The 27,723-nt window shown below is 44.3% G+C and overlaps 1 long non-coding RNA gene across 1 annotated transcript; it reads left to right on the top strand.

Moving 5' to 3' along the window:
- Positions 1-1,703: 1,703 nt before the first annotated feature.
- Positions 1,704-27,694, top strand: LOC138521856 (uncharacterized). Its single transcript, XR_011283146.1, has 3 exons — positions 1,704-1,825; positions 27,271-27,370; positions 27,613-27,694. It is a non-coding gene; the product is annotated as an uncharacterized lncRNA (long non-coding RNA).
- The last annotated feature ends 29 nt before the right edge of the window (positions 27,695-27,723 follow it).

The following is a 27,723-nucleotide window of genomic DNA, read 5'->3' on the forward strand; positions in this document are numbered from 1 at the left end:
GTTAACGGTCACCGGTAATGGTACCGGTGACCGTTAACCCTTACCGCCTTACTACGAGGTCCCTTTGCGGGACCCGAGTGCTAATTACGGTACCGCAATTTGCGGTACCGTAATTAGCACCTTCCCCATTCCCATTATGCCCTATGGGGCAAAAATGGGAATGGGGAAGGGCAATGGAGGAAGGGGGAATTACCGCCCTGCCAACCTTGGAATAGGGCGGTAATTCCCCTTTTCTCTAAGGCGGTGCCGGTAATTTACCGGCATGGACCAAGGTGCTAATAGCACCTTGGTCCACCACCTACGTGTAATGAGGCCCACTGGGGCCGGGTTCCCTGAATGGGGAATTACCAGGCCATTCCAACCTTGGAGGACCCAGCATTTCCCCATTCAGGGAAACCGGACCCGGTACTTCCCCATTCCCATTCGAGCCCCCTTAGGGCTCAATGGGAATGGGGACCATGCTAATAACGGGCCCGTTATTAGCATGCTGGTCCTTTAGCGGCTCCCACTAAGGGCGCCTTTAGCGGGACCCGCTAAAGGAACTTGTAATGCAGCGGTAAGGGGTTAACGGCACTGGCCCCTTTACCGGCGCCGTTAACCCCTTACCGCCAAGGTCCTAATGACCCCCAATGATTTTTTGGACTCAAAGGAGAGCCAGCCTTAACAGAACTTAAGATGGCAACGTACTGGTGTTTAGCATTCTCTTGGATACAATAGTTCTCCCTAGCACCTTTATGATGGGGAGCTTTATACATAATAAATGATTGATTATGATAGTTTCTGCAACCCCCATGATGAGTAGCTTTGAGACAAGAAATCTCACTGTGACAACAAGCGATTACATATTCTGGCATCACTGACACATCTCTTCCTCTGATGAAGATAAATACCGCGTCTCACCCAACTCACTCGTCCTGTTCCCCTGGGGCCCTTCTCCTACCAATTCATCCTCCCGGCTAACACCACCACCAGAGTCAGGATCAGGTGGTGGCTGCCTTCCCCTGGCCACCTGGGAGGAGACTTTAGGTAGGGTTTTTGTGAGGACTCTGCAAGATTCGTCACATTAGGTACTGCAAACTGTCATGTTTAAACACAGTTTCTTGCCCATAAGAGGTGAGGCTTTAGGCTTTAGTGCGCATGTCCTTTCAATGAAGGCTCTTCACCTAGTATGTAATTATGCTCGCCTCCACATCTCTTGCTTTTGATGTGTTTCCCTTTTGGCATGTGTAAGGGTGTTTTAGGCTCCCGCTTAGTTAAAGAGACTTTAGCAGGCGGAAGTCATACTTCAAGTGTACTTGCTTGTCTCAGACTGTGTGAAATCTTTGAGGAGTATATTCAGCTCATCTAAATGTATCACCTTTGCGGTCCTTCCTGATAACACTTTCTCCACGTGAGATTTTAGCTGGTATCAAAGACCTGTATGCTGGAGCTTTGTTCCCTGCTTGTAACAATGTTTCAGTATAATTCCCTGCCCTGTCCGACACGCCACTTCCATTGAAATGCACATGTTCCTTCGGGTACAAGAGAATGGTGCTTTGAGGGAGGGGGGTTCTAACTTGTGTCGATGTCTCGTACTGTTGTTGGTTTGTTGCTGTCCGGTCGCTTGCTTTTTACTAATAAATTGTTCACCATTACACCAGCATAGTCAGTGGCCATTTTATTCCATTTATTCCATTTTATTCCATGACAAGGTTGGTGCCTGTGATTCCCGCTGTCCTGTGGCCAAGACCAAGTGTCGATGGGTGCACCTTCCAGTGATCCCCGTGGGTCCAGGAGAGATGATTTTGTTGGGCGGGAGAGCTAGCTGGAGCGCCCAGAGTCTCGGGTAGGTGGCCAGAGCAGATGTGGAAGAAGAGCTGAAAATCTTGGGTTAGTGAATGCAGGTAATTGCATCGGTGCATTGTCATGTTTTGTATAAGTATTGCTTTGAAACGGCTTGGGGTAAATGTTTGTTTCTGGATAAAGAATTCTGAAATCTGAAGTCTCAAAACTGTTGTGAATATTCAAGGATATAGGAGGGAAGGTTCGCTGCCTACAGAACGGTTTATCTGAATAGGAAAAAGTAAAAGCTGTTCGCCACTGCCGCTTAGAATAAAAAGTAAAAAGCAGCGCATCGATGCTACCTACTGAGCACCGGTCAGAGTACTGTAATATGTATCAGGAACTAGGATGAATGTTTTCTGTATTAATGTGAAGAACATATTATGGATGAGAGCCCAATAGTTGTCCTGTCTAAACCCGTACTTTGACACTTGAAACCCTAACTGTGCAACTCAGTTGCACCCCTTCTGTATATTTCACACTCGCCTCTATCCAAGAATGGAAGCTGTATCAGGCCTTGTTTCTACTGAGTATGTGTCTTGCCTTTGACTCTTACCTACCCAAATCTCTGAAACAAGCTGAAATGCTGCTATGCATTGTGGGTAGCGTAACAGGGGATATAGGCTGTGAACCATCGTTCATCTGAACCTGACAAACACCTGCAGTGTCACTGAAATTTCTGTACAGGGGAATAACGGATGTCGGGTGGTGATAACTGAGCCACCGATAGATGTGGCACAGTGGTCAGCTATGAGCCGTACCAACTCCGCCAGCCATGGGACACGATAGTGTCCCGATGCAGACACCATTAGAAATGGACCGAAATCCGTAATAGGCCATACCTTGTTTTACCACTGTGAGAATGAGTTCAGCTCAGTCTAGACAAGTGCCACTTCCTCCTAAAAGAAGTCCAGCACACTTCATGTTTACTCGCTACTCTCCTAAATCATGGAAGTACCTGGATAAATGACATGAATATACACTGAGTGAGTCAACTAGACACTTCCACCAGGAAAGCACATTTTGCTTGACAAAGATAATTAACCTACATAAGGCATTAGGCATTAGAAAAGAAAGGTGCATGTGTATACCAACAGATATGGGACCTCTATCTAGTCTAGTATACCAAAGCTACTACGAAACAGACTGAGTACAAGACCCGGCATTGAAAGGCACCCAAGAAAAGCTCCAGGACCAAGTCAAATCACTGAAAACCAAATAATCTAACCAGTTGGTACTGGTCCACAAAGCCGCGTACAAACATATATATCCCGTAATCCAAGGAGATTCCCCACCAAAGGAAATTCGTTTCTCAACACTTACAACCCTGCCATTTTATAATGTTGCACCCGACCATCAACCAACCGCCAACCTATCATCAGTCCTACGGTCGGCCTGTTCACACCTTTTACCTTCCTCAGCCACATTTGAAGAGTTCCCGAATTTGACTGCCACCACCGGTACTGGTGAATTCCTGCTCAGACAGCTCCCTGGAGGAGGCTATTCCTTATTCACTGCACATGGCCTCTGGAGCACTACTGATATGTTGAATCTCGTTCAGAGAGTCTCAAAGATACTGGAAGGTCCTGTTAAGAGAGTCAGGTTATAATAGACTGTTATCACCCCAAGTGTGTTGATTTAAGTCAATTATTGCGAGCCGTGCTGCCCACGGACACGTTTACCCTCCTTTGAAGGACACACCATCTGGCCAGCTGAAGAACCTGCCACCCCTAGGGATCTGAAAACATTTACTGATGGACTGCTGTAAACTATTCTTGAAATCTTCCCCCGAAAGACAGATTGGTCTAAATTAAATGTGTGCAAGCAAGCTAAGGGTCTGTGGCTCAGTGGACTAATGCATCCACTACGGAGGCCTGTGTTTGACCTCATTGCCACAGGTTCCAATCCCAGAAGGTTAATTCAACCCTTCATCTTTCTGAGGTCGATAAAATGAGTACCATTAATTGGGTAATAATACACATCTGTTATCTGTTAATAGCACCAAGATGCCCCTTGGGGGATGAACGTGTGCTCTACAAATACACGTTACGGGTGAAAGTTCTGCTGAATATCCTGAACATTTCAAATAGTTTTTTAACAATACTCTGGGACCATTAACACAGCCAATATAGCGCCCCAAGCCATGGTAGATCAGTTTGTTATGAGTTTGAAACCTAAGGTATTGAAGGGAATTATGGCAGCGCTAATAGGGTGAGAAGGAAAGGTTTTGGTAGAGGTTTTATTGGCTGCACAGCACTTCCATGAAAAGGTCAAAAGACAGCAAGAAACTACTGAAGCCAAACTTATGGCATTGCAGATCCATAGTTTACAACCTTCCCAGGGAAGGGGAGGGTTCTGCCCCATGCTAGGAGGGCAACGATGGGGAAGAGGGAGAGGAGCACCCCAATCACATGAACTAAGGCAAACTGCTGAGAGATATTACATGAACATGTACAGTGATCAGTGTAATTACTGTAAAGAGTTTGGACACTGGAAAGCCAAGTGTCCACATCAGCCTCAGTAGGATGGTTGGGGCTAACCACCAACCGCGCCAGGTGGAATGACTAGGTCCCAGCCTCCACCGACACCATTGCAGACCAATGGTTAGGATTGCCAAGGGGTGTCCAAACGTGTTGTACCACTCATACCGATTGATTCTACTGCCTCATACGTTGATTGTGATATTGCTGATCAAAAGATTTCATGTTTGGTTGATGAAGGAGGATCACGCGCCACACTAAAAGTGTCTGAGTTACCACAAATGATGCATTCTGATGAAATTGTTAATGCTGTAGGTATGGACGGTACACGAATATCCCATACGGTGTTTACCCTGCTTATGGCAACGATAGGCCAATTTCTGATCAACATGTATTCTTTCTGAGTCCCTGTTCTCCTGTGAATTTGTTTGGATTAGATTTGTTGTGTAAGCTAAGTTTCTACATTTACTGTACCCCCCACCCCAATGGTGTGTACCTTGATATCCCAGCTCACAGAGAGCATGCAGTATTTGCAGTATTACAAGGAAAGTACCCATTTGAACCCTGAAGACCAGGCTGACATTCCTTGCTCACAACTGGGACTGCTGGACCAATTACCAGTTAAATTATGGTCAACCCACGCAAATGACGCTGGTTATACAATCAATGCTGAGCCAGTCAAAATTGTACCTCAGTATCTTATTTCCCGAAAGGCTAAAGAAGGTATTCACCCTGTAATAGAATCCCTTCTCCAACAAGGTATTACTGTACCAACTCGTAGTCCCTGCAATACTCTGGTTTTGCCACAAAGAAACCTGGTAAAGATGTTTATCGTTCTATTCAGGACCTACATGCAGTTAATGCAGCCATGCTTCCAGCATTTCCATTGTACCTAACCCAGCTACCATCCTGTCATGCATTCCCTACACAGCCAAGTATTTCAATGTTGTAGATCTGTGTTCTGTATTTTTCTCCATCCAATACATCCTGACAGCCAGTATCTGTTGTCATTTACCCATAAATCCACACAGTATACATTCACTCATCTTCCAATGGGATACATAGAGAGCCCTACCCTATTCTAACAAATCTTAAAGAGAGAGCTTGACTCAGTTCAGTTCCCAGGAGGGTCGACGCTGATGCATTATGTAGACCAGGGGTCGCCAAACAGTCAATTACGAGCGGCCTGTAGCTCGCCTGAGCCTTTGAAGTTGCTCTCGTTCGACTTTCAGAAAAATAAAAAAAGGGAAAAGCAATGATGCAAGGAAGTGCTCTGACTAATCACAGGCCTGCAAATGTCTATAGCATATAGAATGCGCCCTGTGATTGGCCAGCGCAAGTTCCTTGCTGTAAACTGTGCTCCCATTGGCCACAGTGGTTTCCCTTTGTGCTAAGGTGAGTTTGCCCAGGCTTTTTTCTGTTAAAAGCACCAGGGAGCAGCGCACAGGTTTTGTATCTTGGAGATTGGGGCTTAAATCGGAGGACGGAGGCTGACAAGCTGCATACAGGTAAGGTAAGTGAGGTTGGGTCGGGGGGGGTCGGTGTGCTAACTGCTGAGCCACTGCTGCTCCTCCTCCTTTCATGTGCGCACAGCTGTTTGTGCTGTCGGAGGAGGGGCAGGCAGCTCGGCAGAAAGGAGCCCTGGGTTAAACAGAGGCATTTAGCTATCATGCTTAATGTCTCCGCGCACCCTGGGCTCATTTGAAATCGTGTAAGCTTACTTTTAGATGACAGGGCTCTGGCAAGCAAGCATTCTCGGGACTTTCTCGCCGGATCCCTGCTGTTTCCAAGTGTGGCAATCTAAAACGGTGTCTGTGTGAAAGACTGTCATGCGGACACAGTTTCAGCTTGTCACACTTAGGAAATGAGCAGGGCTTGCACCCAGAGCCCTGTCGTTTCCAAATGTTGCTCCTGTAACTGAAAATTAGCCCTGGGCGAAACAAAGGCATTTAGCTATTACGCTTAATGTCTCCACTTTGTCCTGGGCTAATTTTCAGTTACAGAAGCTAAATTTGGAAACGGCAGGGCTCTGGGAGCAAGCCCAACTCCCAGGGTCGGACTGCGCCATACTATTGTCTCGGAGCATCAATGAAAAAGGGGCCCACAGTAGCAAATGGCAAATCATTCCTTTTGTGACACTGAATATTAACCAAAGGGGAGTGTTTTGATAAAGTGTAATGCAAATTATGCATTATAAAGAATATTTATTCAGCAATACTGGCAAAACTACGAGCCACAGAGTTAATTAACTCATCAATCTGGCCCAAATTGGCCAAAAAAGTGGCCCACTTTGACCCAAAAAAACTGGGCCACACCAGCATGTTTTGTTTTTGGTTCAGCCATGGACCTATTGCCCTATAGGCCAGTCCGAGCATGCCTGCTCCTTTCCCAAGTGTGGCAGGCTAAAAAGGTGCCCGTGTGAAAGATTGTCATACGGACACTGTTTTAGCTTGCCACACTTAGGAAATGAGCAGGGCCTGCTCACATAGCCCCGCCATTCTTAATGTTCTTCCTTTACCTGAACATGATCCCAGGGTGAAGCGGAGACATTCAGCATGATAGCAAAAATTCCTCTGTTTCGCCCTGGGCTTATTATCTGCCCTATCTCATTATCTGCCATTATCTGCCACAAGAGCTATAGCTCCCACGTTAATTGAAATTTCAGCGGCAGCTAGGAATCTTTCCCATAGGTGGGGAGGGAATGCGTGCAAAAAATAGGTGAGATGGACTGCATCACGGGAAGCTATTCCAATAATTTGGGTGCCAGGTGGCAAATAGCAAACAGAAACATGCTAGTGCCATGTATGTGCGCATCAGAAGGTTATGTGCTAGATATAGACACCTTATGCAATATACTTCTGCACGTTTAATATATAGTGCCAGGTGATATGCTTATTTTCATGTTAAAAACCACACTGCAGGAAATAGTGGCCATATTGTTCCTGTGATAGTTAATGAAATACAAATCAATTGCTAATATGTGCAGGAGTGCTACCACCACAATCAAAGTTACCACAATATATAGGAGTGTTGCACAATCAACCTAGGGTGTTGTCAGTAATAGGAAACTTAGGGTGCCAACTTGTCGATGAGTGCCGTTTAAACACACTATGGCACGTTGGCAAAACACAAATGTACTTTTACAGATGGTGCAGTTGTGAAAGGTGCGAGGGCACTCGTGGCTGAGTCAGTTTTAAAAACTGCCCTGAAATTATGTCTGTTTGTTTGTTTGTTTATTTATTTGATAATGCGCTCCAAGCCCTTGGGCAGCTGGGCGCAACAATACAAGTAGACTCAAAACTTAGTTACAGTGCCTGACATAGGCTATTACAAAACAGAGGTAACTTACAACAAATGATACAAGTGATACAGTACATATAGGATCAAGATGGGTAAGCGTAGAAGAATACCGTCGTAACATATGTATAGCATGATCAGCTAGATAAGGGTGAATATCGTTACATATCATTGTTGTGCGGCCATTTGAGAGCGTTACATCTAAATCTAGTGTAGGGTAATGGGCGTTTGAGTCAGGTGGGAGTATGTTCCATGATTGTGCAGCTCTAACAGGGAAGCTAGATCCACCCGCTGTGGTAAGTTTGAATCTCGGGACTTCAAGTAAGAAGGTGTTGGCAGATCTCGTCAGTCGGTTTGAGGGTCTCCAGTTGATTCATTCAGCTAGGTATAGGGGTGCTTGATTGTTGAGGCATTTGGATGTGAGATAAATAGTTTTAAGGAAGATTCTGTCCTTTATCTTTAGCCAGTGGGCCTCAGTCCGGTGTTTGGAGATATGCTCTCTACGTGGGATATTCAAAGCTGCTCTTAGGGCATTATTTTGTAATCTCTGGAGTTTGTCAATGACCGACTTATTTGCACCTGAGTATAGGGCGTTGCAATAGTCCAGTCTGGACATGACAATTGCATTGGCCAAGGTGAGGCAGCTGGCACTGGATAGGAATGGTCTGGCAGCACGGATGAGTTTACACGTGTAAGTGGTTGTAGAGGCGAGGGAGTTCACTTGCTTTTTAAGGGTGAGAGCTGAGTCGAGGTAAAAACCTAGAGTTTTAACCTCTCGAATAACCTTAATAGTATTATTGTTGATGTTAAATGAGGCATAGTCCGGGGTGAGTTTAGTTAGGTTATGGTCTGATCCGAGGAGCAGGATTTCAGTTTTATCGTCGTTCAGGCAGAGGCCATGGGTGGCCATCCATGCCTGAATGAGGATGTATATTTTATTCACCAAAGTCAGGTCCACTTCATAGTTGCCCGAAAGGGGTATGAGGATCTGGGTGTCATCTGCATAATTTGTGTAGGTGACACCCAGTCTGTCCAACTTGTTGAACAATGGCTTGGTGAAAAAGTTGTACATAGTGGGTGAGACACAGGAGCCCTGTGGGACTCCACATGTAATTTGGATGGGATCGGCACAGGTAGAGGTGGAAAAGACTCTCATGGTCCAGTTGGCTAGAAAGGATTGGACCCATGCTATAGCTTCCCCTGTGAAATTGGCAGCGAGCTTGAGGTGGTTGCATAAAACTGCATGATCCACCAAATCAAAAGCTGCTGACAAGTCCAGTAGGAGTAACAGCGCTGTTTTCCCACTATCCTTGAATTCCTCAATTTTAGTTTTAAGATCTATCAAGGCTGTTTCAGTGCCATGGAGAAGGCGGAAGCCCGATTGGCGCGAGCCTAGTAGATGGTTAGCTTCTAAGTAATCTTGAATTTGGAGATAGGCTACTCTATCAATGATTTTTAGTAGGAAAGGTACAGTGGTGATAGGCCTATAATTAGGTGGGATGGATGGATCAAGGGTTTGTTTCTTAAGAAGGGGGAGGACCCAGGATTCTTTTAGGTTAGCTGGCACTGTGTTAGATTTGAAAGAGGAGTTAATGAGCTTCGAGATAAACAGGGCTAAATCTCTGGCTGCGGCCTTTATTATTTGAGCTGGGCAACTGTCGCCCTTACAGTTGGAGGGCTTCAGTGAGAGGATAACCTTTTCAGTGTCGATGATGGAGATAGGTTTGAAGCTAAAAGGGGGGATAGTATTAGGTTCAGTCACTAGAGGTGCTTGTTGATCAGTATGAGAGAGGGCGTCCTTTTTATTAGTTATTTTAAGCTGGAGGGTGGACATTTTATTTGATAGGGCGTTCTGTATGTTAGTGCACCATATCTTGTCCTTGGGGACCGTGTCAATTGGTTGGATGGGGGATTCCATTTCCCGGAGGATGGCAAAAAGTTCCTTGGTATTAGATTTGGCATTAGTAATTCTGTCATTGAATCATTTTTTTTGTATTGATAATTTCTGTCTTGTAATATTTGGTGAATTGGGTTAAGTTAACTTTGTTGTCGTCAGTAGGCGAAATTGCGGCAGATAGTTTGGAGTTTTCGTTTCTGCTTTCTAAGGTCCTTAAGTTGGGGTGTGCACCAAGCATTAAGGTGGGCTTCTTGTTTAGCTTTGCATAGTTTGGGTGGTGCAATAGTATCTAGTGCATGAGGCATAGCTTTATTAAAGGTGTCTACTAGGGTGTCTGGGTTAGTATTGTTCTCCAGGCCATTGATGGTAGGCAGGAGGAGGGGGATGAGTTTTTCTGTAGTAATGTCTTTTTTACTTCTGGTGGGGAGTGGTGGTATCATTTTGATAATTTTAGGGCTGAGGAGGTCAAGTGTGGCAGTGAAATTTATTAGATAGGGTCGGTCCATGGTTGAAGGATGTCAGTAATGACTATGTTGCAGTTAAGTTCAGATACCCAGTCAAGGGTTCTACCTTTAACATGTGTGGGGCTGAGGACTTTTTGGGTAAGGGCGTGGTTGTTTAGGATAGCTGTTATAGAGAGGGCATTTTTATTATCTGGCTCATTGAAGCCAATGTTAAAGTCGCCCAGCAACAGCATTTGCGAGTGATTTTGGGTATTGTTAGCTATGAGGGTGATAAGGTCATCTTCGAAGGTTCCCAAGGGACCTGGGAGCCTATAGATCAAGTGAATAGTTAGCGTGCGGTTATTAGAGAGTTGCAATTTTGCTGAGAGTACTTCGCAGGAAGCGCAGGGAGGTGAGGTGGTGAGTCTGATAGGCAAATTAGTTTTAGCGATGATAGCTTGTCCACCGCCTTTAGCGTTGGGTCTATCTACTCTGTGGGTCTGGTAATTGTCAGGTGCAGCTAGCATCAGGGAGGGTCCTGCTGCCTCGTGGAGCCAAGTTTCTGTTACGGCAAGGAGGTCGATGCTGCTGTTGTTTAGTATGTCAGCAATTTCAGTTGTATGGGCTACCATGGATCTGGCGTTGATAAGGGATCCAGTAAGTGATAAAGTATTCTTAGGAATAGGATAGCTTTCAGATTTATCTGTGTGCTTGTTTCGACTTGGGTGTTTCTTTTTATGAAAGTGAGTGGGATTCGGGGTCGGAGTTGTGGGTTTCGTGGCTTGAATTTGCTTATCCAAGTGCGTCTGTATAGTTGGGGATCTGACAGTATTGTTTGCGGTATTTCTTTTGGGTTCATAAATGCAAGGTAGTCTTGCCCTAAGTCTCAAGTTTCTGTCTGTGGGGGGGCTAGTTCTGTAGGTAGAAAAGGCCATGATTGTAGTTAGGAGGGTCAGGGAGGTCAGGTTTCTACACATGGTAGTTAGAGTAGTTAAATGGTTCAAGTTACTTCCCTTACTTCGCTAGGATGTCTGGCTAGGGTGTCGCAATATAGATTGCGGGTGGCTAGTTATAGCCAGGGGTTCATCTAGTGATATGGATCATGATATTCAAGAATCAAAATATGAACTAAAATGCATGACTTAGAGAAGTTAGCAACGTGCAAGGCAGGCGACCCAAGGGTCTTAAATAGGTAACAGGATGCAGTGGCAAGCTACCAAGGGGTCTCGGATAGGTCACAGGGTGCAATGGTAGGCGACCAAAAGGTTCTCGGATAGGTCACAGGGTGCAATGGTAGGCGACCAAAAGGGTCTCGGATAGGTCACAGGGTGCAATGGTAGGCAACCAAAAGGGTCTCAAAAAGGTCACAGGGTACAGTTGTAGCAATGCGGCAGTCTAGGCAGTACTGGGTGAATGAGTGGGCACATTCATAGCAGAGGTACAAAAGGCAAAGCAGATACCAGGCTTGCAGCAAATGTGGGCATATCAGGCAAAGAGCAATGCAACATACATGGGGCACCAATCAGTAGTGAGGCACAGCAGGTTAGATTATGCAAGTACACTACACTTACATCAAGTAAGGAGCAGTGCAGAGTACACAAGGCACCATTCAAAAGTGTAGCACGTCAAGCAGGCATTGCACCTCAAGCATTATCAGGCAGAAGAGCGATCTAGCATACATGAAGAGCAGATCAGAATATGTGCGCAGCAGGTTTGGATAATGCAGGAGGTAGGCAGACTAACTCAAGAATCGCGCACATTAGTCTGAGGCAGGCGCAATGAGGGAGCGTAGCAGGTAAAGCATAGGCAGTATGGCAGGTGTTAAACAGGGGTGCTGCAGGTGAGCACGTTGGTAGCAAAACTGTCATTTCAGATGTGCAGTCAGGTGCAAATACAATGGCAAGGAGGGTGTCTGCACTATCAGCCAATGTGATGGGGCAGTTAGAAAAAGATTTTAGCATATGCAATTTCTTTTCCATTCAGTGGGGTGAATCACTTGATGCAAGTGATACTGCCCAGCTAGCACTGTTTGCTCGAATGGTGTTTGAAGACTTCACCATCAAAGATGAATTCTTGACCTTGTTGCCTCTGAAATCCACAACCAGAGGTGTTGATATCTGCAATGAGGTCAAGAATTATTTTGTCAAAACAAAAATTCCATTGAACAAGTTGGTGACAATAACAACTGATGGTGCACCAGCAATGACTGGGCGTCATTCTGGTTTTGTTGCATGTTGTAAAGCAGACCCTGATTTCCCTCCATTATTGCACTACCACTGTATCATCCACCAGCAGGCAATTTGTGCCAAAGTGATGGGGTTTGATCATGCAATCATGTAATGGCCCCTGTTGTGTGAATTAGCAATTCGATTCGTGCAAACGCCCAACAGCACAGAATGTTCAAAATATTCCTGGAAGAACTATCTGCCGCCCCTGGTGATCTATTGCTACAGATGGAAATCAGATGGCTTAGCAGGGGGAAAATGCTACGTCGTTTTCTTTCACTTTTGCCAGAAGTCAAAGACTTCATGGGGTCAAGAAATGAAGACATCGGCCAATTATGTAGCATTTCTCGGCTACTTGATTTAGCATTTCTGGCAGATGTTACTGAAAAATTAAATACCCTAAACTGTGAAATGCAAGGTAAAGGTAAAACCATTGCTGACATGATAAGAGCAGTAAAGACATTTAAGCCCAAACTTAACCTTTTCAGTGAACAAGTGGTGAAAAGGAAAATGCATAATTTCCCTTCTGTAATCCAAATGCTGACAGAGAATACAGCTAGTCCTGAACTCCTGAACATTGACAAATACAGCAGTCTCCTGAGCAGGCTTAAGGAAGAGTTCAGTGACCAGTTCAGGGATTTTGAAAGGATTGAACCGTGTGTGATGTTCATTGCAAACCCCTTCATGGAAGTAAATGTTTGTGAACTTACAGAACAAATGAGTGAGCTGTTTAACCAGTTTTGCTATGGAAATGGCGATTGTCAGCCTGCAAGGGGACATTCAGTTGAAAAGTAGACAATCTGAAACCAATTTCTAGAGCCTTGTTGATTACAAGGAATACAGTAACTTTTACACAGCAGCATTAAAAGTGACTTCTCTGTTTGGTTCCACCTATCTCTGTGAATCTGCATTTTCAGATATGAGCTTCCTGAAATCGAAATTTCAAACCCGCCTGACCGATGAGCATTTGATTGACTCCATCCGAATTGCTGTATCAAGTTATACACCAGACTACAGAGCACTGGTGGATGGCATGCAGCGTCAACCTTCACAATGAATGCCCCAATCGTTTACCTATATTGTGAAAATCTTTATATGAGACAGCTTCTAATAAAAAAGAATGCAATAAAGAGGTTTTTGAATGTATTAACATAATCTTGAAGGCATGTGTTATTCCCTCTATTTATAAAGAGAAAATTAACAGCTAAAACAAATGAGAACAAGTTCCAAAGTTTATGAACATCCCACACTCACAATATAGCCCGCAAGTAGCTCTCCACTGTTGGCTGTCCACTGAAAGTAGCTCAAGCCAATGTAAAGTTTGGAGACTCCTCATGAAGACGATCTGCTCCTAGCCTCCCCCTCCCTGGAAGCATGAGAGGAGGACTCGCTCATTCTGTTGACAGTGCTTTCTGAAAAGAGTCACAAGGCATTCAAAGAGAAGTTATATTTGTGCCTGCCCCGTGTGCAATACCTGGGCCATGAGATTTCAGCTGGGGAAAGACATCTATCCCAAGATCAGATTACAGCAATCTAGAAAGTCCCCAAGAACCAGACTAGAAAGCAGATTAATTAGTTACTGCAGACAGTGGGCCCCAGGATATGTAATCGTAGTTGAGCCCCTTCAAATTTTCACACACGATTTAATCCCTGAGCCCCTAGCATGGCCTCACAAAGCAGAAGATGCCTTTGTCACCATTATGCAGGCTCTCATAATGGCTCCGACTTTAGGTTTGCCGGATTATAGTAAGCCCTTTGTGCTGTACTGCGATGAGTTCAGGGTGTGTTGACCCAGTTACAGAGTGACAAGCATTGGCTCATATCATACCACAGTGTAGCCTTACATCCAGTAGCCGCGGGGCTCCCAGCTTGTCTGTGAGCCATCGCTGCTGCTGCTTTGTTGATAGAAAAGACTGACTCACTGGTACAAGACCATACTGTCACGATTGCAGTTCCCCATGCCGTATTGTCACTATTGCTTAAAGGGGAAGACAGAGCATAACACTTAACCTTTTCAGTGAACAAGTGGTGAAAAGGAAAATGTATCATTTCCCTTCTGTAATCCAAATGCTGACAGAGAATAGAGCTAGTTCTGAACTCCTGAACATTGACAAATACAGCAGTGTCAGTTCAGTGACCTGTTGACATGTCCCGCATATCCTGGCGCATTTGGTCTCGCATCCATCTAGGAGGCTGTTGTTAATGCAGTACGTCATTGTGTTCAGCAGCGGTCTAGTTGTTTTTCTCTTCCGTTATTCACCCGGAGCTTATTAGCCACGCCCTGTCTTTCCCACAGTGTGTTGCAACCTCTTACGGTCAGCTGTTCTCTTCCGTGCTGCCGCTTGTTGCTTCAACTCTCTGTGCTGTTTGTTTTTCTCTGTTTCTGTCTTCCTCATAGGAACGTCTTTTCTATTTTTCTGTGCTTTTGTGCTGCTAAACGGCTTAGCTGCCTTCAGCGTTGCTGCGTCTCTACCCTTTTCTCCCCTTGTCTGTTCATTCGTACTTTACCTTGCTTTCTCTCGTTCCTCTTACGTCAAGTCCCGCTGGCTAGGGTCTGCTCCTCAGGATCCTCCCTGTTTACTTTCTTCCTGCTTGTTCTGGTCCGAGTTTCCCGTCTCCCGCTTCCTGCATTGTTGCTACATTGGAATTACCGGCAGAGCCCATCTTCCATCAAGGATCCTCTTTGCAAATTCCGTTGGGGTTTTTTACGCCACTCCTGGCTTTTTGCCCAATTCTTGTCCCTCTCAGGAAGGAGTCACAAGGTGGGCTCTCGGACAAACCTTCATTGTGGCTTATCTTTGAGGGAGACTCTGTCATCAGGCTAGAAACAAGAAAGACTACCGGGCAAGAAGATCACTATCAACAGTCGCCACGGACGCCGATTTACCAGGTGAGGAGGAGGAGGAGGGAAAAGGGAGCGTACCAGACAAACAGAGTGCTGAAGTTGACACTGGTTCAGGGATTTCTAAAGGATTGAACTGTGTGTGATGTTAATTGCAAACCCCTTCATGGAAATCAATGTCTGTGAACTTACTGAAGAAACGAGTGAGCTGTTTAACCTGAACAGTTTTGCTATGGAAATGGAGATTGACAGCCTGCAAGGGGACATTCAGTTGAAAAGGAGACAATCTCACACCATTTTCTGGAGCCTTGTTGATTACAAGGTGTACAGTAACGTTTGCACAGCAGCATTAAAAGTGACTTCTCTGTTTGGTTCCACCTATCTCTGTGAATCTGCATTTTCAGATGTGAACTTCCTGAAAAATTGAAATTTCAAACCCACCTGACCGATGAGCATTTCAGCGACTCCATCCAAGTTGCTGTATCAAGTTATACACCAGACTACAGAGCACTGATGGATGGCATGCAGTGTCAACCTTTACAATGAATGTCCCAATCGGTTACCTACATTGTGAAAGTCTTTTCATGAGAGAGCTTAAATAAAAATGAATGTGATAAAGAGGTTTTTGAATGTATTAACATAATTGTGAAGGCATATTTTATTCCCTCTATTTATGAAGGGAAAAGTAACAGCTAAAAAAATGAGAACACGTTCCATTGTTTATGAACATCCCCCATCTCCAATATGGCCCGCAAGTAGCTCTCCACTGTTGGCCGTCCACTGAAAGTAGCTCAAGCCAATTTAAAGGTTGGAGACTTCTGATGTAGATGATCTGCTCCTGGCCTCCACCTCCCTGGAAGCATGAGAGGAGGACTCTCTCGTTCTGTTGACAGTGCTTGCTGAAAAGAGTCACAAGGCATTTAACGACAAGTTACAGTTGTGCCTGCCCCGTGTGCAATACCTAGGCCATGAGATTTGAGCTGGGGAAAGACATATATCCCAAGATCAGATGGCAGCAATCTAAAACGTCCCCTAGAACCAGACTAGCAAACAGATGAATTAGTTACTGCAGACAGTGGGTCCCAGGATATGCAATCGTAGTTGAGCCCCTTCAAATCCTCATACACGTTTCAATCCCTGAGCCCCTACCATGGCCTCACAAAGCAGAAGATGCCTTTGTCATCATTATGCAGGCACTCATAATGGCTCTGACTTTAGGTTTGCCGGATTATATTAAGCACTTTGTGCTGTACTGCGATGAGTTCAGGGTGTGTTGACCCAGTTACACAGTGACAAGCATTGGCCCGTATCCTACCACAGTGTAGCCTTAGATCCAGTAGCTGTGGGGCTCCCAGCTTGTCTGTGAGCCGTCGCTGCTGCTTTGTAGATAGTAAAGACTGACTCACTAGTACAAGGCCATACTGTCACGATTAAAGTTCCCCATTTCGTATTGTCATTATTGCTGAAAGGGAAAACACAGCCTGTGTCTAACTCCCATCCCACCCGATATGAAAAGCTGCTCATTTATGCCGCTAATGTAACCTTGAATTAATTGATGTTCTATCTTGAATCCTATCCTACGTCTTTGCTGCCAACCCCACAGGACGGGAACCTCATGACTGTCACACAGTCGTACAGACGTTTATGTGCCCCTGTGCTGGTTTATCAGATGTGCTCCTGTTGAACTTAGATCTGATCCTCTTCATGGATGGCTCTTGTATACATGTCCCAGAAACTGTGGAAATGGTCTCCGGTTATTCTGTATGTGTCGCCCATGCCAGCCTAGATGCATATCAATTGCCCATTGCCAAATCTGCAGAGGTCGCTGAACTCATGGCTCTCACCCATGCCTGTGCCTTGGATCAGGATAGATCGGCGATGATCCATACCGACTGCAGGTATGCTCACAGGGTTATGCACAATTTTGTTGTCCTTTGGAAGCAACATGGGTATTTAACATCCACGGGCACCCCAATATTGAATGGAAAATATGTGTCAGCTTTATTGAATGCATTGTTACTTCCCGCAGCTGTAGCTTTTGTTAAATGTAAAGGACATGATCCCTGCCAGTCATTCACCAAGTCCCTGAAGCCAAAAAGGTGACTGCCAACCAATGTTACTGTAAATTGGGAGTAGACTCACTGTGGTGTTCCCCAGAAGGCCGCCTGGTGGCACCCAGGGTACTCCTTCTCTATCTGGTCCGTGAACCTCATAGCTTAGCCCATTCAGGTAAAAATGCTATCATTACCCTATTGAATTGAGATTGGATGATGGCCCCGGTTTAGCCTCTATGGCTGAAGGTTATTATGAGAACTGTGTTGCACGTTTAACACAGAATGTTGGGAGAGTGGTACTCACGAGGCTGTCTGCGTGTCCAGTAATGGAGGGTGTCTTCCTGTCCTACAGACAGACTTCATGCAGTGCACCACATGCATGATCTTCTCTTGTTATTTAGTGATGGTAGATGTATTCTGTGGGTGGGTTGAGGCCTACCCAGGTGGAAAGGCAGATGCCATTACAGTGGAAAAAAAACGGTTGACAGAATTTATACCAGACTTGGACTGCTCCTTAATATAGACAGTGATCAAGGCACTCATTTTACTGGTCAAGTCTTTAAAGAAGTGTGCAAAGTTCTAGAATAGCTCAACAGTTCCATTGCGCTTATACATTGAAGAAGTTACAGACATGATTCGCCATTTTAGAACTATGGAAAATGTATTAGGCAAGGAAGAAAACCCGCCTGAAAAGGCGTGTATGCTTAATTAGCATAAAGGGAAAGACACAATGTCCTCAGCTCCTCTTTTTTCTTCTGAAAACAAGATTCCAGGCACTGAGAAACAGGGATTTTATCCTTTAAAGGAGTTAAAAGCAGTAGTGGGGTATGTTAATCGGACATATGCGCCCCCCCACTTATAATAGAGAGGACAACATGGAAGAGAACAAGATTAAAGAACGTAAATATGTGTTACCACACAATGAATATAAAGAGCGTGATAAGAGAAGGGACAGAGAGAGATAGAGGTAAAAGAAGAAGCTAAGAGACAAAAAGAAGGACAAAGCTAAGGAAGTGACAATAGTGCAGAACAAGTGGATGGGAGAACATATACTACTCAAATTAGACGGAAAGGGTATCAACATTGTTAGAGAATGAGAAGAAAGAGAGGAACAGGAAAGAAGGAAAAGGAACAAGAAAGGGCAAACAAAGAGGAGAAGGAAAACGAGGAAACAAAAGGAAAAATGAAAAAGGTATAAAGAACAAAAGAAAGAGAAAGAGAGAATAGAAGACAAGAAACATGATGAAATAGAATATACAGACATTGAAAGAACATAGGTTGCAAAGAAGGTGGGAGGAAGTAGAGAAAAGGGAGATGAGAAGAATGGAAGAAGAAATAAGAAGGAGTAGGAGACAAAGGGATAACAAAATATATCACATCATTAATAGATGTATAATACCAATCGAAGCGTGAGAACGATGGGAAGAAGAGAGAGGGTCAGAGCAGCCCCGAAGGCAGCTGAAAGGGATAGCGAGAATACAGACATGGGCTGATGAACATGTGGCAGAAGGGACTTATATAGGCAAATGAGGGAGAAAGATGGTTATAAAACCAAAGGGAGCATTGAAAGATCTCCACCAAAGGAAACAGGAGAAAGATTGGATAACATAATGATGGGCGAGCATCAAACACTGTCCTTAAGTACACTGCACCTTGATGACGAGGAAAGGGATGACAGCCATAAAAGCTGAGGTATAATGATGTCAGACGAAGAAAAGCAAGAAAATGAAAGAGCATAAAGAGAAGGCTTATGCAGTTTTTCGACAGATGCAAGTATAGAAAAAGAGGTAAAGTGGTCAGATTTTGAAGACCCAAAAGAAAAAACACCAGAACCGAGACCCTATCCCGAATGACCACAAATATGATTGGGCAGCGCAGGGGATATATCCCCACCTTATGTAAATAGATTAAGGTAATTGCCAGGATACGACAAAAGGATGAAACTAGCGCCACATGGAAGACAAGAGGTGTAGGTGGGTGGGATTGTGGATCAGGATTTACACAATTCCCATCATTACAGAAGGAGGAGGACGACCACAATATATACTATGGCCACAAATGGATAAAGATAATTAGAAATTTAAATGACTGAGTTTGACTGCAGGTGGGGGAACATGGGTTTATGAGTTAGAAACAATGACTGCAACAATGACGTTAGCAGTGGCTGACATAAAAGGCCTGCTAGCAGCTATCCTAGAGGTGAGAGCTGATGACATTTTAAGCTGATAAATTAAGTGCTTTGAAACACGTTGTGTATAGGCACTATATAAATAAACTATCATATCATATCATATCATCTGGAGACGAGCAGGATATGCGAGTGTGACAGCACAATACACGATGGAGAGCCATTTAACAATTGTAAAGCAGACCTATGGAGGGCGCGTAGAGTACAATATCCTGACACACCAGACATGGGTGCAATTATAACAAGCAAAATGGGTCAGGACAAAGATCCTGTTGCTTTTATTCCGGAGATTCAAGATCATTGGCATCTTCAGATGAGGGAACCGTGGGATAAAACAGTAGCATTAGTCTATCATATTCTATGTCAGTGACTGCCCGAGCCAGTGCAATGGCAGATAAAGAAACAGGTAGGAATGGAAGCGAAGCTATGGCCAGAAATACAGTTGACTATCGTACGAATTACCGATCTCTATAAGATAACATGACATGTCTATGCCGCTATTGTATTCTCGGCAGACACCAGTCAACATATTAGGACGTGACTTGATGACAAAACTAAACATGATGATATCTTTCACTGACAAAGAGATAGTGTGTTCAACTCCAGGGATACATTAGATGAATGTAAGAGAATTCATATTAGCATTTACAGGCCAAAACGCATTATGAGGTGTCCCTTTAGACCCAGAAGAGTTTTTGTATTGAGTAAATATTTGTTAACATGGCTTTCTAGACTGGTTGGTAAATTGATGAGAATACCTGACAAACTTTTGTTTAGGCCTGAAATACCTATGGATGATGAAGAAGGGCAGGTTATTCCTTTAGAACTAGAAGCAGCAGTAGAAAGAGAGGAAAGGGTGGTTGTTCATGGGACAGATGTTGAGGGAAGAGGATGGAGAGCAGTAATAGCTCTTGGTGAAGGATACAGACTAACAGACTTGCCAGATGAAGAATTTTTCAGAGATGATTATTCAGATGACGAATTAATATTTTTCATAAGTCTCACTTATTGTATTAAAGTTGAGAATAGAGAGATACCAGAGAGAATGACATTGGTAAAAAGAAACCGTCATTTTTTCAGGAAGATTTAGAAAAGGTGCCAAGTATCTTATGGACTACTAGTCCATATGACGTGGGTCTATTGAGTGGAGAAGGAGCAGTTAAACTTAAGCTCGAGCCAAGAGCAATTTTGCCACGAGCAAAGCAGTTTCCCATGTCCAGAGAAGCAGACAAAGGTATATTTAAAAATAAATTCTGCTTTAGTACAGCAGGAATATTGGTGTCATCAGAATCCCCATGTAACATGGCTGTGTACCCAGTGAAGAAATCAACAAGGGGGTCAAGGAAAAGTATTCAGGTTCTACGTCACCTAAACAATATTTGTGAAGCAGAGTTTCCTCTGGTTCCAAATCAAGTTACGATATAATGCAACATCCCAGCCAGAGCCAAATATTTTACAGTAATAGATTTTAAAAAATGCCTCCTTCAGGAGGACTCACAAGATTTGACCTCGTTTTTGTTTAGAAACCAGTGCTGCTAACACACAAGATTACCTCAGGGGTACTGTGAGTCCCCCCAATCTTTAACAGGGTCCTTCAGATGGACCTAGGTAACGTACAACTTCAGAGTACAATAATTCAGTACGTAGATAATATACTACTGTGTAGCGAGACAGAAGAAAAGTGTAGAAAAGTTTCAGTTCAACTAATGGTCATACTAGCAGAGAATGCATATAAAGTGGACAAAGCGAAATTCCAGTACTGCCAGGATGAGGTCCTTTACATAGGACAGATGATCTCTCAAGAAGGGAGAGAAGGGACAAAATACAATACAAATACATACACCTGAGAGGGCAGAAGCAATCATGGAGATTCCAAAACCTGAGACAGTGAGAGTAATGTAACAATTAGTAGGCCTATGTAATTATTGCAGGCCTGGGTTTTTATTACAGTACATATATACAACCACTTCTGAAAAGGACTCAAGGAATTACAGATAGGTAAAAGTGAAATAACATGGACAGATCAGCTGACTAAAGGCTTTGAAGAATTAAAAAGGGTGATTTGTACAGCCCCTGTGTTAGGGATTCCACATTATAATTAATGTTTTACTTATTCTCACATTTAAATTGAGAGGTAATGACAGCAGTCCTCATGCAGAAGACGACATTAGGACATGGAAATAAACAATGAGCCTACTTTAGTGGGACTTTACACCCAGTAATGAATGGGCATTATCCTTGTGAACAATCATTAGCTGCTGCTGCTTTCGAGATTGAAAAAGCTGCAAGTGTTACAATGGGGTGCTCAATGACGTTATCCGTCGAGCATTCAAGATTTGCCATTTAAGAGAAACCCAAAAGTACATTTATTAAACAAAGAGCATCAGGATATGAGGTAATTATTTCAAACCCAGCAGTGAAAATTGTTAGATGTAGAATAGTGAATCCAGCAACATTCATAGATAAATCAATAAGGAAGGAGGATTATGTACATGGCTGACAACGTATATTGAGTTCTTTGATGATATTCCCCATGTTAGAGAATATGCTCTAGAAGGGGGAAATTCTATTTATTGACGGTTCTTCAAAATTTGCCCAAACGACAGGAGAAAAACATATGGGATCAGCAGTAGTGAAGTTAAAAAAGAATGGTGATTTGAAGAAGTGACAAGTGCAAGACTGCCTTCACATTACTCAGCACAGGCTGCAGAATTAGTGGCGCTTATTGGCACACTCCAGAGACATGAGAATGAGGAAGTGCGAGTGTACTCTGACTGTGCCTATGTGATGTCAAACGTACACGCAGGATTGTCACGCTGGAAAAGGAAGGGTTTCCTCCACGTAGACGGCACACCAGTGCAACATGTGTCTCTATTGTATAAAGTCATTAAGGTACTAATGCTCCCATTGTTTATCACCATGGTGAAATGGGCAGCTCATACTAAAAGGCAGATATGATTTCTCATAGTAACAAAGCTGCAGATGTTGAAGCGAAAAGGGCAGCATATTTCCAAAATATTTCTGAATTTGAAGTAGAAAGTGTTAAGCAAATGTCAGGGCGATGTATGATGGTGTAGGAAGGTTTTAATATGTTGTCTAATATGTTGTTTAATACATTTGTTAGAACATGTGTCACAGTTTATTGTGAATTGCATTGTATGCCAGTTCACAGCAGGACACCCTTTACGAACAGTGAAAGGAGCAATCCCTAGACCCAATGGTCCTTTTCAGCATCTACATATAGATTATGTGGATATGTTGCAAACATGCAATGGTTACAGATACATGTTAGTGGTAGTATGTCCCTTTTTCAGATGGATTGAGGCAGGTCCATTTACGCACCCCAATGCCACATGTGCTGCCAAGTTTCCCGTATGTGAGGTGTTTCCTAGATGGGGTGTGTGCGAAGTCCTGCGGTCTGATAATGGGCTGCATCATGTAAAAGAGATGTTTGAGCCGGTAAATCTTTTACTAGGCATAAATCACAAGTTTTCATTTGCCTATCACCCACAGGTGAATGGTATTTGTGAGAGATTAAACAGACTTAAGGGAGGATAGCCAATATTAAAATAATCCTGAAAAAGGGATGGCTACATTGCCTACCCCTTGCTGTTTGCCCAGAGAAATCAGCCTGGCTCAGATCACCATTTAACTCCTCATGGGTTGGTGACTGGACGCCGTATGAGAATATCCCATGCTCCTCCCACTCAAATAGAAACTGATGCCAACAGTGTATACAAAAACAAATGGGGAATGAGATGCATGATTATTTAACAAATATGGCTGCTAGTATATCTTTTATTTCCAAACAGATCAAAAATCAGAGGTAAGAGTCAAAGAAGATTGATGAAGATAGCCAAACGGTTGATTCTATTGACTTACTAAAGCAACCTAGTTTGCACCCAATGGACCAAACGCTTGTTAGGAGCTTTGTCCGCACTTCGAATAAGTCCAGTTTTGAAGGACCATACCTAGTAGAGGGGGTTACTCCCACTGCAGAGAAAATCAAAGGAAGAAGCACTTGGTTACACTTGAATGATGTAAAACTCTACAAAGGAGAGACTCTGACCCCCTCCTGCACCCCTTGACAGTGAAGCAAGAGAAGAAGTTCCACGAATGATGACGAAATCGGCTCTCAAGAGCCAAAACAATGACTTATCTAAATAAAGACCATTTGAACTTTCAAAAATTCCCAAGTCTAATGTGGAAAATGAATGAACCTTGCAAAGTATCAACTGAACAATTCCAGTTAGGCTAAAGAGACAATGGGCCTCAATACGACCCGGGCGGTAAGGGATTACCGGTACCGGTAACGGCACTGGTGCTGGTAATCCCTTACCGCCCTATTCCGAGGTCCCTTTGCGGGTCCTCCCTTAACGACTGGTTTTACCAGGCGTTAAGGACAGGACCCGCAAAGGGACTTTGGAGGTAATAACAGTACCGCAATTTGTGGTACCGTTATTACCGCCTTCCCCATTCCCATTGAGCCCCATGGGGGCAAAAATGGGAATGGGGAAAGGCCATGGTGAATGGGGAATTACCGCCCCCGCCAACCTTGGAATGGGGCGGTAATTGCTCCATTCACCATGGCGGAATCGGTAAGGTTCCGGCGGCAACCATGGCGCTAGTAGCGCCATGGTCACTGCCTGGGTCCTAATGAGGACCAATGTGTTGCAGATAAAACACAAAGATTGCACATGACACTTTATGTTGCCTATAACAATAACGTTGCACACATTTCTGTAGGCTGTTTTTACTTACATATTTTGCTCTTACCCAGCTTTGGTGAGATGACACATTCATATTGTCACATTTTTGGGAAATCCTAAAAACAGTTTTATTATTTTCAGGATCATTATTGCGATCATTTTACAATTCCTATTATAAAAAAGTGTGGTTTATAAAAGTGCTAAAAATTACACAATGATAAAAAAGAATGTGAATTTTCCAAGTAATAAGAGACACACTGCCAGCAAGAAGATTGATAGGTTTATTTGGAATACCTTTGGTAACCGCATTCTGTACAATGATTTGTCTTTTCTTCCTTATTATTATGACATTTTGTCAAATAATGATCAATAATGCAGATGAAGTGTTGAGCAATGAGACATCCATTTTTATCCCTAACAAAAGCACGAGTGATATTTTCTCTGATATTTACAAACAAATTATCCAATTTAAGAGGGCTGCTGGGGGAGATCATGAGGGTATAAATACATACTTTTTTTTTCTTTTTATTTGTGTTTAGCCAATTTAGGCTTTTACAAAGAAGCATGTAGGCGAAAAGTCTCAGACAGAAAAAAATAGTAGAAGCAACGAGAGCCAGTTGCTGTTTTCTTATGTTTTGCTTGTGTTTTCATTCCTGGTTAAGGTCCATGTTGGTCAATTTCAATTTGCTCAAAGCATACTCCAGGATCTTAGTCGCAGCAATAGTCCATCTGTTATTTCCCCGGAGATGAGTCGGGACCACCAGGATTCTATGTCTCGAAGATCGCTGTCCGAAAAGAGAGGCAGCAAGTAGAGTTTTCGGGCCTCTATGGTAGCAGGACAGGACATCATCAGGTGTTTTGTAGTATCTACTTGACTGCTGCCCGGGCAGAGCCTACATTCGTTTGGGTTCGATTGTAAGCAAATGTTCAGGATTTCCCTGGTCTAAAGGAGGTTTAACCTGGCTCTCATAAAAGTTCCTCTGAGTGCTTTGTTAGGGAAAATCTTGATGTACGTCATGGTTTCTTTTCTTTTTATATATTTCATGACACGTGACCAAGAAAGCACAGCCACCAAGGGAAGAAGACCCTGAATACCGATGCTATGTCACCGAACAGGCCACACCGCCAGCCCTTACCATTGAGAACCTAGCACCAGCAACACATGCTTACCCATCCATCAGCTGGGCCAAAGAACTATCAGCCTCCAACAGGTGGAGAGACTATAAGAGGCTACTGCACCGGCATGACGAAGCAAACATATAGGAGCTGGAATGTCTGGCTAAAGTAAGCACATAACTCGCTGTGTCGGAACAGGGAATACTGCTGAGAGGATGCTGTATTGTCATGCCATCATCCTTGCACAGGGGGTGGTGAAGCTCGCACACGAAGGACACCAAAGTGTGGAAGCAACCAAGAAACTGCTCCCATGCCAATGTGCAGCCAGAAGCGACCTGCCACTGCTGATACAGCCAACACGGATTCCTGAAAAGGTGTGGCAAGGAGTCGCGATGGACTTCAGGGGACCACCATCTAGTAATCTAGTAATAGTGGACAAATTCTCGAGAATTTTAATTTGTCAAGCAGACATCATCCATGGCATTCACCCAGGTGGTAGAAGTCATAGATGAGGTCTTTAGCGAGTGGGGCATTCCCACGGCAGTAAAGACAGACAATGGACTGCCATTTAACAGCCAGGACTTTCGCAGATTTGTGAAGCACATGGTGTTCGTACATCAGAGGATAACACCACTATGGCCCCAGGCTAATGACATGGCAGAGCGACTCATGTCGTCCTTAAAGAGGACCATTCAGAAGGCCACAATCGAGGACATGCCAATCCAGCTGGCCCTGTGCTATATGCTATTCCACTAAAGGAACACACCAGATTCAGTGACAGGAGTACCGCCCGGCGACCTGATGGGAGCATACCAAGCCAGAACACGACTCCCCCCAGGGGGTGGAAAAATCTAGGGATCAATCAAAAGAGAGGGACATTCTAGAGCAGAGGTCTTCAATCTGTGGGAAGTGTCCCCCTTAGGGGGCGAGGCCACATGCCTGGGGGGGGCGCGTGATGGAGGACGGCAAAAAAGAGATGTTATTTTTTTTCTCCTGCACTGAACTGAGCATGTGCAATGGGGAGCCACTGGCCCCCATGCACATGCTCAGTCATTGCAACGTGATGGGCGCGTGGCCACGAAACAGGAAATAAATGCAGCCTGGACGTGTACTTCCCTGCATTTGGATTGCATGTCCAGGCTGCAATGTAGTTTTCTGCTGCTTCTGCCCTCCTCTGCTTCACAGAGGTAAGTGATCACGGTCCCCCTGCACCCCACTCCCTCTGCGCCCCCACATTGGGGGGCACAGGGGAGAGGAGACAAGCGGGGACCAAAACTCAAATTGCCGGGGTTGTTTTCACAACGTGGCTCCCCCACGGCAGATTGCTAGGCTCCAGCAATCTGCTGTGGGGGAGCTGGGTATTATACAACACAGGTCCCCCGGCACCCCTCACCCTCTGCGCCCCCACATTGGTGGGTACAGGGGAGAGGAGGCGAGAAGGACCAAAACTCAAATTGCCGGTGTTGTATTCATAACGCGGCTCCCCCACGGCAGGTTGCTAGGATCCAGCAATCTATTGTGGGGGAGCTGGATAACATACAGAACCAGTCTCCCTGCTTTGGCTGCCCCTCTGCCTCGTCACCCCATGTACCTGGAGTCAACAAATGTAAGTTCGACAACTGTGAATGAGAGAAGGTGTCTGCTGCACAGTTTACAGAGCCCGGCACATGTTGCTGGTTGTTAATCGTATGACTTTTTTAAATTCCTTGTAAAAAAAATAAGTGCTATAAAATGTGTTTCACCAGGGGATGTGTTGGGCTGGTCACTTGCTTATATTCAGGGTGGATGTGGGGGTATTTCTGCCCCTGTATTGAAAATCAAAAGTTGTCACCCGTGATCCCAGTGTTTCATTTCCTAATAACTGCTGTCAGCATAACAGGAGCATTTATTTGTGATAAAGTAGTTTGACAAGCATTTAACATCTTTATAAATATAACATGTGATAAAACACAAAGGATGGAGCACAGAAATTACAGGGATTTGTGTGGTAGTCTGACAAAAAAAGAAACGCATTTCAAGGCAAACTAGTGAATGCAAGTTTAAAAAGCATTTTTGAGTTGGAAATGACTTTTTTTTCTCGATGAAATTGTAAAATGCACATTTTGGGAACAATAGTGTGCTCAGTATGTACAAACCCAGCTTTTAACAGTGATGGCTTCCCCACCTCTGCTCTAACGCCTTTCTTCTCCCCCGCCCAGACTCCTCCACCCTACTGCAGAACGTGCACCAGAAGACCTTTGCCTTCCTGTACTTTGACGGGTCTTTTTCAGCCCCTCATCCAATCTTCGTATTTCCCAGGTGAGTGCCAGTGCCAATCAAGAGTGGGTGGGAAGGGCCTCCTGGGGACAGGGGTGTCAGTGCCATGAGGCCGAGGGGTGTGAATCAGGGATTTCAAACCTATTTCTGGGGCTGTTACTTTCTCTGATGCCTTTCTCTGATGCCTATCACCCAAGAACTGGTTTTAACTCCTGCTCATCTAATCTTAATTTTGAAGTCTCAGGTAGACCCATGTATCCTAGACTAATTGTTTTTTATTGCAGCAGCATTGCTCCAAGTTTCAGTCTATCAACCTAACCACCTGTATCCCAGCAAGAAAAATCCACTGAAGCAATTGCCCCAGTAACGCAGGTAAGGATTAATTTTCCCTGTGT

Source organism: Ambystoma mexicanum, chromosome 1q (assembly GCF_040938575.1).
Source record: "Ambystoma mexicanum isolate Mex_15411 chromosome 1q, UKY_AmexF1_1, whole genome shotgun sequence".
Taxonomy (NCBI): Eukaryota; Metazoa; Chordata; class Amphibia; order Caudata; family Ambystomatidae; genus Ambystoma; species Ambystoma mexicanum.